The sequence below is a fragment of the Saccostrea cucullata genome, unplaced genomic scaffold, assembly GCF_032062105.1.
Source record: "Saccostrea cucullata isolate Sc308-1 unplaced genomic scaffold, CSIRO_AGI_Scuc_v1 ctg883, whole genome shotgun sequence".
NCBI classification, from domain to species: domain Eukaryota; kingdom Metazoa; phylum Mollusca; class Bivalvia; order Ostreida; family Ostreidae; genus Saccostrea; species Saccostrea cuccullata.
Window position 1 is genome coordinate 124,890 of NW_026925411.1, and position 9,938 is coordinate 134,827.

At 33.4% G+C, this 9,938-nt stretch overlaps 1 pseudogene; it reads left to right on the forward strand.

Annotated features, from left to right (window-relative positions):
- Positions 1–977: 977 nt before the first annotated feature.
- Positions 978–9,297, forward strand: LOC134268786 (uncharacterized; annotated as a pseudogene).
- Positions 9,298–9,938: the final 641 nt, after the last annotated feature.

A 9,938-nucleotide genomic window follows, 5' to 3' on the forward strand; every position in this document is an offset into this window, starting at 1 on the left:
TTTTAGATACAGAATAGTTGGCAAATGCAATACTGTTAACAAGGCTAATGCAGAACGGAAAGTAGCTCCGCCCACCACAGTCCCGTTCTGTATTGGTAATACAGAACAGTAAACTTAAAAGAAAAACACCGCTATCGTGTCACAATAATAAATATAGATGGATATTGTTAATTAAAAAAATTATCGAGGACGAGGGGTCTACGTTTCTTAACTTTTCTTCAATATTTATATATCCGAGGGGTTATGAAAAGTTCGTGGACTAGCGTCATAAATCAAAACTATGAAGGTATACAGCAAAGAATTTTTACACTTTGAATTGTCATTGTTTTCGTAATCAATTGAATGACCACGTGGCGAAACCTCAAAATACGATGTCGTATATCTACAGTGAATCTAACGGAAACAAATGATAATTTAATTTGCCATCCAATTTTCACCCATGTGGTGGGACAGAAATCACACAATCGACAAAAAGTTCACCATATTTGTTAATCTTCTGAGATCTTGAACTAAAAATTCTATTACAAATTCTCTATAGAGTGTATAAAAAAGAAAGGGTTGATTTTTCCCAAAATTCATAATTATGAAGTTTAACTTCTGAAAAACTTGCATAAACTTTGAATTGTTTGAACAGCGTTGAGAAACACAACATGTGACAGTAATATGGATTCAAAAGCTAGAAAACTTAAAATAATAGCTTGTGATGGTGTAGGATCAAAATAGCCTTTTGCTTTTCATTGTAATGAATAAACTATAATTACAAATTCAAAAGAAACTTAAGACTTTCGCAAATGAAAGCCAAAGTTTCGCGTATTAACGAGAAAGTTACACGTTATATCGCGAAAGCTTTGCGTTATACGCGTTATGTCACGAAAGTTAAGCGTTTATTCGCGAAAGTTTCGCGTTATAACGCGAAAAGTTTATTTTTTAACCTACGAAAATGAGCCCAATGGGCTTTCGTCGAAGAAAGAATACAAATTATTCCGGAACTTTATTTGTTTTCGGGTCTGGTTTTTTTCTAATATACACAGTAATGGCGCCGAAAACGAAAACAATAACATGGTGTAGTGAAAGTCGTTTGTTTTAACAAAAAACACGCCATGTTTGAACTTCCAGACGACGATGATAATTTTTGGGAGGTATAATTTAAGACTCCTCTAACATTAACCAAGTTAAAAGAGAGTCTCAACTAGCTCTACGGTATCCTTTGCTGCCTGTTTAAATGCATAAAGTCTGAAAGTATCAGATATTCATCATATTGCGGTTAAAATGTTCTTTATTCTAAATGAAAAAGGAATTATAACTCGTCATCAAGAGGTGCATAATATTCAGAGCATACTTTGGAATTACACCGAACCTTTCTACTTTCGATTTGGTTCTCTGTTGTGTATCACGTCGGAACAAAATCTTTTGAACTCCTAATCCTTTAGGCCTATTCCATGGGGCCTACTACTGCTTTCACAAGTATCACGTGTACCATAATATTTCATAAAATTTTAATTACAACAACATACCTTTGAGCATCAAATGAGCGTTTTACGCATTCGTTATACTTCCTGTCCTTATCTCTGCACCAGTCTGCTACATGTAGCATTGTCCATTTAAAAATCTGCACGCGTGTTATCTGAGGCAGATATAGTTGATTGTGCATTTCATATTTGATTTTCTCTCTCTCTCTCTTAAAAGAAAATCCCAGAACGTGATTCAAGTTGTGATTAACAAAGACCCCCCACCCCCAACCCAGGGACCTATATATAGGTCCCTGCCCCCCCCCCCCCCCCCCCCCGAAAAAAAAAACAACAACAACAACAAAATTAAAAACAAAATTAAATAATTAAATAGAATTTGAATTCAGTTTCTATTATATACATGTATATTAAAATCAGTGTTATAAAAAAAATCGAACCAGCATATGCTCCAAAAAAAGAATGTAAAATTTATAAGTCACTATATACTTACAGGGCATTCAGAAAGATTATAGAAAAATGTGGTAGTTTTACAAAGATGAACATGCTTTGTATATGTTGTAGATGCAATATTTAATGTTATCAAATGTTTTGCCTGGAACAGACATGATTACAGCCAGATAAAAGAACTTGGTAGTTGGTACCAAAGACACTTGTTTCATTTATGGTGCACCCCTCCTTATTTTTACCACAATGGTAAAAATAAATAGGGGTGCCCCCTATATGAAGCAAGTGTCTTTGATCCCAGACCCTTGATTTCAAGACCTTAAAAGAAACCTGTATCCCATTTCACTTCAAATTGTGAAAACCTCGAGTCACAATCACAGTAAGTTAAAAAAAGTGAGTACAAACTTAGTTGTGGGATGCAGTTTTCTTTTAAGGTCTTAAAATGACAAGGGCCTGGGACCACGGGCATATTAATATTTTTGCAGTAGTTTTATAAATATGTTCCATTTTTGTTGTAGGATTTGCCTATTGATGATATTACAAACAGTAAGTCACCAAAATACAAAGCATCAAGTTCCAATGTTCCTCAGCAATGTGAAATTCAAAGTGATGGAACATCCCGGACTGCCAACTGTAATCAAGATAAACAGAAACTAAGTGGTAGAAGTAAAAATGTGGCTTTAGGAGATAGTCAAGGTATTAACAACAGCGGAGATTTGTTTATCTCAAGAAGTGGGGATGACGCTGCAAAAAATAATTGTATCTTAGATGTGGAAAACACTCCTAAAACAAATTTCATGTTCCAACCTGTGAGCTCTACAAATTGTGTCTCAGTATCTTTAGATGAATTAAAGGTCAGTGGAGCAGAAGTTGGGGAACCAAAATCAGGGAAAAGACTGTCTTCTGAATCCATCGCCGAATCATCCAAGAAAATACGTTTACTTGAGGGTAGGTAGATATTCATAATGCATTCAACAAGACTGATTGAAAATCCTGAATTCCTCTTGGTTTTTATTTGAAGGTTTGTTTATAAATCTTTTTTGTTTGAAATTATTTATTCTACTTGCCCTTTTCTTTTTTTCAATGTTTTTGTGGAAGGCATGAATGTAGTGTTAATTTCGGTAATCAGGTCAGAAATAAAATGCTTATAAAAATAATTTCTTTTATTTGAAAACTTTTCTATGTATATCAAGATGCATCTTATATAGATTAAATATGTACATGCATGTATTTCTCAGGAACAATAGTGGATCAGTTTTTGCAAATTACAGAGAATAGAAGTGATTATCAGCAGGATTTCGCTGATAGGACTTATCAACTGAGGACCAACCATCCTCAGAGACATACACTTCAGACCTCTTCCACTCCGTCACCTAGTCCAGTGGAGCAGTGTAACCCTCAACTGAGGACCAGCCATCCTCAGGTTATTGCCTCGGCTAGAAGGCAGTCTTCAAGTGTGACCAGAAACATTAACACAACTCCAGTAATCAAAAAAGCCAAGAGAAAATTCCCTGGACCTGCTGGTCTTCTTCCTAAACTGGTGAGGTTACCATGGTGATAGGAGATTTTTTTTGTGTAAGGTCATTGAATCAATTAATGATATGCATATTAAGTATAAGTAGCAAATTAGCTTAAGAGAAGACTGATAGTTAAGAACTGTGATAAAGAACGTAGGCGCTCCCCATGTAATTCTGTAAATGACAAATGATAAGTGTGGGTCTACCCCTCTATAGAGGGGTAGACCTATATATATGGTACTTATCATTTGTCATGTAGAGAATTAAATGGGGAGCGCAGGCCTATGATAAAGAAGTCCTTACTAGTATGTTGTAATGAATCTTCCTAGGAAAAATATATTATTGGTGTCTGTTATAATTATCTGTCAACATATTATTAATTATCGGCAGACACGTAATGTATATTAAGGTCTAAAAAAAAAAAGGAAATTATTATTCATGTTATTAGTGATGATAAATTTGACATACGTGTTGATTTTCATGAAAAGAAATAAGAAAAAAAAAAACAGAAAAAAAAAACATGGAAAGTTACTTTATTAATCATATGCGAAGAAATAAACCAGACCCTTTACCTTAACTGAAGTCTATACAGAATACTGCATGTGTATCTGTGTATCGCTTACGTCATTAAAAAAAATGTTTGTACTTGTCTTCAGTTACAAGTAAATAATTAAAGCTGAGAAAACTTCTGTTATTTTAATTATGAAATGTATATTTTGGTAAACATTTTAATTAATTTTTTTCTTAGCATTATTTAACAGTGCCCAATTTTAAGGCCGCTTATGTGTACTTAAAAGGATGATGCAATATGGCGTGCGATAATTTGTTGATTCATTCTGAGATTTAATTTCATTAGTTGCTTGATATTTTATTAATTCAAGTTTGATTAATGTTAATCATATGTGCACAGTTTGGACTGGCCATTTACGTAGTCTGGCACGATGACTACCCAATCAAGACGGCTAAACACTAGAATAACCTATGAGGCTATATTCAATTTTTCACACCTCTGACTTCTCGTGGGTAGGCTATTTTTCACACCTCTCTGGCCAATGACAGTTAAATTTCTTGCAATAAAAAAGTGAGCGGTATGATGAGGGGAAATTTCCTATGTTTCTTAACTTTTGTTCTTGAAAAAGTGGCCGGTGTCCGGTTTTCAGGGGTGGCAGGTTTTTTGAGAGTTTATGTGTAAAGAAATGTTAAGAATTTTGCCTGGACTTATAAATTTGGCCTATGTTCAGGGAGAACCGGTTTCCAGGGGGGCGGGTTTGGAGAAGTTTCACTGTATTACGTACACATTTTATCCCCCCAAATATATTTTTCCAAACTACCGGGTCGATTATAAACTCGCTGTACCATCCGTATGTCAAGTTAGACAGTGTGTATGCTTGTTTGTTTTGGGGAATTTTTCAGTTGCAAGAGAGAATAAAAAAGAAATTAATGCTATTTATTTATTTATTTGGTAGTCTGGTAATTCTGAAAACATAAAGGAATCTGTGACACCTTCATTGAAAATATCTCCTGATAAAATAACAGTTGAGGTAAGGAAAAAATTGTAAAAAGTGCTTTATTTGTTCCTTTGTTGTTAACAAAACTTCTCAACTCATATCAACAAAAAAATTTTTTTATGAGAAATGTTTAATGACAAAAAAAGAAGATATACAAGTACCATTTAACTATCTATGAAAATCACCTGCAATTTGTATAAAAGTTCTGGTGTACCAGGTGCATGTTTTGATTTGCAGAAAGAGGACACCATTCTGTCCTCACAGTCCACTGATGACATCTTCAGTGAGGAGCCCTGGAGGAGACTGATGGAGGAGTTAGGGACAGATGGACAGCAGCTCCTCCACAACTTCTCTATAACAAACAACTTAACAAAGGTAGACTGTATGTTAAAAACTTCTCTATAGAAAACAACTTAACAAAGGTATTCTGTCTGTTAAGAATTTGTTTAAGACTTTAAGTGACAATGTTATAGCTGTTACAAGATTATCAGTTTAAAAGTGATAAAATAAATTGAGTCACTAAAAAAAACATTCCCCTCTTATTTCAGTCGGAATTATGCAGTTTAAAATTTCCCTGTGGAATTGTACACAATTTTCAGGCATGATAAGGATGTCCAAACTTAGCATTTTTATAATGCTCTGATCATGATGATCTGTCATCAAATTTCCTGTTCTCAAATTAAGCTTATTATCATTTGATTTCAATCCTGAAATTAATTTGCAGGGAAAAAGATTAAATATTGACTATCTATTATTCAAATATTAATCAAATTAAGTTATAGGCATTAAAGATATAAAATTTGCTCGTAAATAAAATATTTCCAGAAAGTCGTAGATTTTGAGGGAGAAAAAAAAAATCAGTGCACATAATAGAGAAAAGATCCCGATCCTACCACGATCCTACCACCTCCACCATAACACATACAACATCACACACAATATTTATATAAATATATAACAACAAACATAAAAACATGCTAAAGAAATCTTTTGAAAAGGGAAAAAAAGAGTTTATATGATTGTGTTTGATACAATGTTGTCTTCGATATTGAAATGTTTTTTTTTCTTTTTTGTTGTAGAAAATGCCATATCAAAGTCTTATACTTTGAATTATTTGAATTTATTAAGGCAGTAATCATTATGTATAAAAATATAATTTCAGGCCAGAAAGAAACAGCTACACAGGGGAAAAGTTCCACTGTTGATGTGTGTAATAGACAATATAGACTGGCATGGGTCCGATCTTAGTGTGTCACTTAAAGACCGCTCAGGTAATTATTGTTACCCGGTAGTAAGTCACTATAAGACTTCTCAGGTAATTATTGTTATTAAACAAATATACAATAATTTTTTACCCGGTAGTAAGTCACTGTAACACTTCCGTGACATAATGAAGGAATATGAATCAGAACTACAGGTGGGATCAGCGCTTGTTTTGAGACAGGTATGCTACCTTCTAGCCATAAGTGTGTGATATTTTATAAAAATGCCTTTGTAAAGAAACTTTTGATATTTTTTTAAAGTTTTCCCGTAAAGATGTACATGCACATGCAGACTTCATATTTACATATGTAAACATGATAGTAAAATACATTGCTAAGTGCTCAAATTTTATAAGCGATTGAAATCGAGTTATGTGTCGTAGTTGTTATTGTTTTCAATTTTATATTTTCTTAAAGTTCATGTGATAACGTATTATCAATTTAACGATGGATCCCTGTTTTTACGAGTCATTTTTTAACCTTATACAGTATATAATTTTAATAACTGATTCTGTACCTCCCCTCCCCCGCACTTGCGCCTATAAAATTTTCAAACAACAAATCATTTTATAAATATTCAAGACTTCAAGATTATTGCAGAATTAATCTTTTACCAGTAATAAAGAAAAAAGTAATTCTGTCCATTAAGGCAAATATTCACTGACATGCTAACACATGAAAAAAATCCAAATATTCTTATATATAAGATAATGCCACGATTTCATGCATGCTGTATTTTTAAAAGTCACAGATTCTTCAAGTACCAAAGATATATTAAAGCATCAATGCTTGAGAGAGAGACAAATACATTACTGTCTTATTTATAAAGTAAAAGTAATATTTTTGGGTACATGTTTTTCAGGTCGACTGTGATGGAGCACAAGGAGTTTTACGTAAATATAACCAAAGCCAAGATTGTCTTCATATATAGCAAGAATGGAGCTTATGTCACGTTTTGGTTACGACCTTTAGTAAAACTTCTCTATCCAGTGTGTTAGTGTGCATGTAAAGAGCAAGAATCTACTCACCAAAATTGTGAACCAGTCAGCAACAGCCAAAACACCTAGGGTCAGGGGTCTTGCTCACACTCAATTAATTGAAAATGCATTAAATCAAATTTCTTCTCTCCACACCTGGTATTCCCAAATAAATAATAACTCATAGTTTTGATGAGACAATAGTGCCTCTTCCAAAATGAATTTTATGGCCCACAATTTTCAGCAAGACCAGCAACTCCCAACAATTCATTATATGTGAAAATGCATTTAGGTTCTGGTGGAAAATCTTCAATGACCTGGGTATTAAATAAACTGACATAGTCTTTGACAGAGTGAATCCATCAAAATTGTGAATTTTATAGCCAGAGGTAAGGGACCTATGCCTGTACTGCAGCTACAGATTATATAGTGAAAATTCAAGATTATATACTGCCAACAGAAATATCAAAATTCCCTTCATCTGCTATGTCCACTTCAGTGCCTGCTTTCAATTTACATTTTCAAGGAAGAGTGCATCAAAATAGTATCTCAGTTCAAATTTGTGAATTTCAAACCCTGTGAATCAGGGTTTTGCCATTTGGTGTAAGGGGCAGTGTTCCTTTTGATTATATATTGAAAATACATTCATTCTTTGAAAATCGTTTTCTTTGCTCCTGGATATTGTTCTAATGATCTAAGTTTATATATTTATGATGAAAAGTCATTACAAAAACAATTCTTCATCAGTTTCATCAAGGGCAACAAAGGGGGGGGGGTTACTCCTTCCTTAAATAAATGCTAATGCTCAAACAATAGTGCTTCCTTTTGGTGATAAATCAAAGTTATGATGAAATAAAATTTATGGTGAAATTTGTAAATTTTATAATTATCAAAATAGTTTGAAACTTAAGATATTAAAGCACCAACCAGCTTAGATTGTTTTAAATTTAATATTTCCTTTTTTCAGATTTGAGTGATGATGTGCTCTCACAGCTCTCTGAGGAATTTTAACTTGTTGATAAAACTTAAACTAAAAAGAATTATGATTACTGAAATTAATTTCATTAAGTAAAAGAAATTTTGCTGCAAAATTCTTGTTCATTACAGGTCAGTGTGATAAGTCCAAATCCTAGGAGTCATTACCTGAACATAACCCCAGCCAACATTGTCTTCATATATAGCAAGAATAAGACTTACAATCATTTGAAATATTTTGGAAGTATATTTATCCAGTGTGTTAATAATAATAGATAATAATACTCTAGTCAAAGACATCTGATGAACCAGTCAGCAACAGCTAAAACGCCCAGTCGAAGCCTTGCCCAAACCCAACAATTTCAAACCAGAACTCCACAGTTTGTTGGACGATCATCCACACCTAATATTTCCCAAAGAAATAATAGGACTCATAGTTTTGGTGAAAAAACATGTACATATACCTTTCACTCCTCAAATGAATAATAACTGCACAGTTTCACATGTTATAATGAATTTCCCAACAATTCACAAATGTCTAACAGTGCTCCTAGGTTTGGTGGAAGAACAATGACCTCGGGTGTAAGGACACCACTGACTGTCTTTGACAGAGGGAATCCATCAACAAGTGCTCCATTTAATAGCCAGAGTGTAAGGACACCTACCCCTGTATTGCAGCATGCAGAAAGTAGAACTCCAAGCATTCAAACTGCCAACAGAAATATACAAAGTGTTCCCTATGCAACATCTGCTACATCCACTTCAGTGCCTCCTTCCAATTCACATTTTATGAAAATCAATTAACTTTAAATCAGAGTGGAATACAAGTTTTTCAAATAAACAAGGGGCATCAAAATAGCACAGTTGAATATAATAAGAATCAAACAACTGTGAATCAGACAGCTAATGTGAGTAGTATTCCAAGCAGTGTTCCCCTTAGGAGTTTTGGCAATAACAGTCAAGAAGTTAATAAAAACCAACAGTGCACCCCTAATCGGAGATCTTTCAAGTTTAAATCATCAAGAACGCCAGAAATCCAGTCAATTACAAACAACAATTCTTCATCAGTTTCATCAAGGGCAACAAAAGGTCACTATTCCTTACATAAGTGCTTATCAGATTCAAACATTTTCTTAATTTGTTGAAGTGATAAACCAAAGTTTGAGGTGGATTCAGTCTGGGGTGAAGGTATGTATAAAGAATAATTTCTTAAATAGTATTTAACACATTTGATTTTTGGAACACCAATTTTCTCTGACACAATTTAAAATTTATTTTTCCTATTTCTACATTTTTATGATGATGTATCTCTTGCAGCATCAGCAAGAATTTTAACTTGTTGAAAAATTTACATGTAAAGGGAATCATTTATATACAAATAATGTTTAAAGTTGAGATAACAGCTAAATATTGAGGCACTCCTGCTGTGACGGGCAAAAAATCAGAGGAATTTTTACCTGAAATTTTATACACATAGACCTTGAGGTTATTGTAATGAAAGCATTTAATAGCCCATTGTTATATAAATTTTATGCCTTGAAGTTTGAATCATCAGAATATCATGATTAACACAAATCAAATGCCTTGCTAAAATTGATGAAAGTTATGAATACTAAATTTCCTTGGTTTAAGTTTGTAGCCAATTATCTGTAAGTTTTGTTAATCCGTTTGACAAGAATTTGAAATTGTACGAAATCCAGACATCTTGATTTACACAAGGAATCAAAGTCTTGGAGGTGAAGTTACATATCTGATTGGCTATGTGTTTTTGAAGAGCTAATTTTGA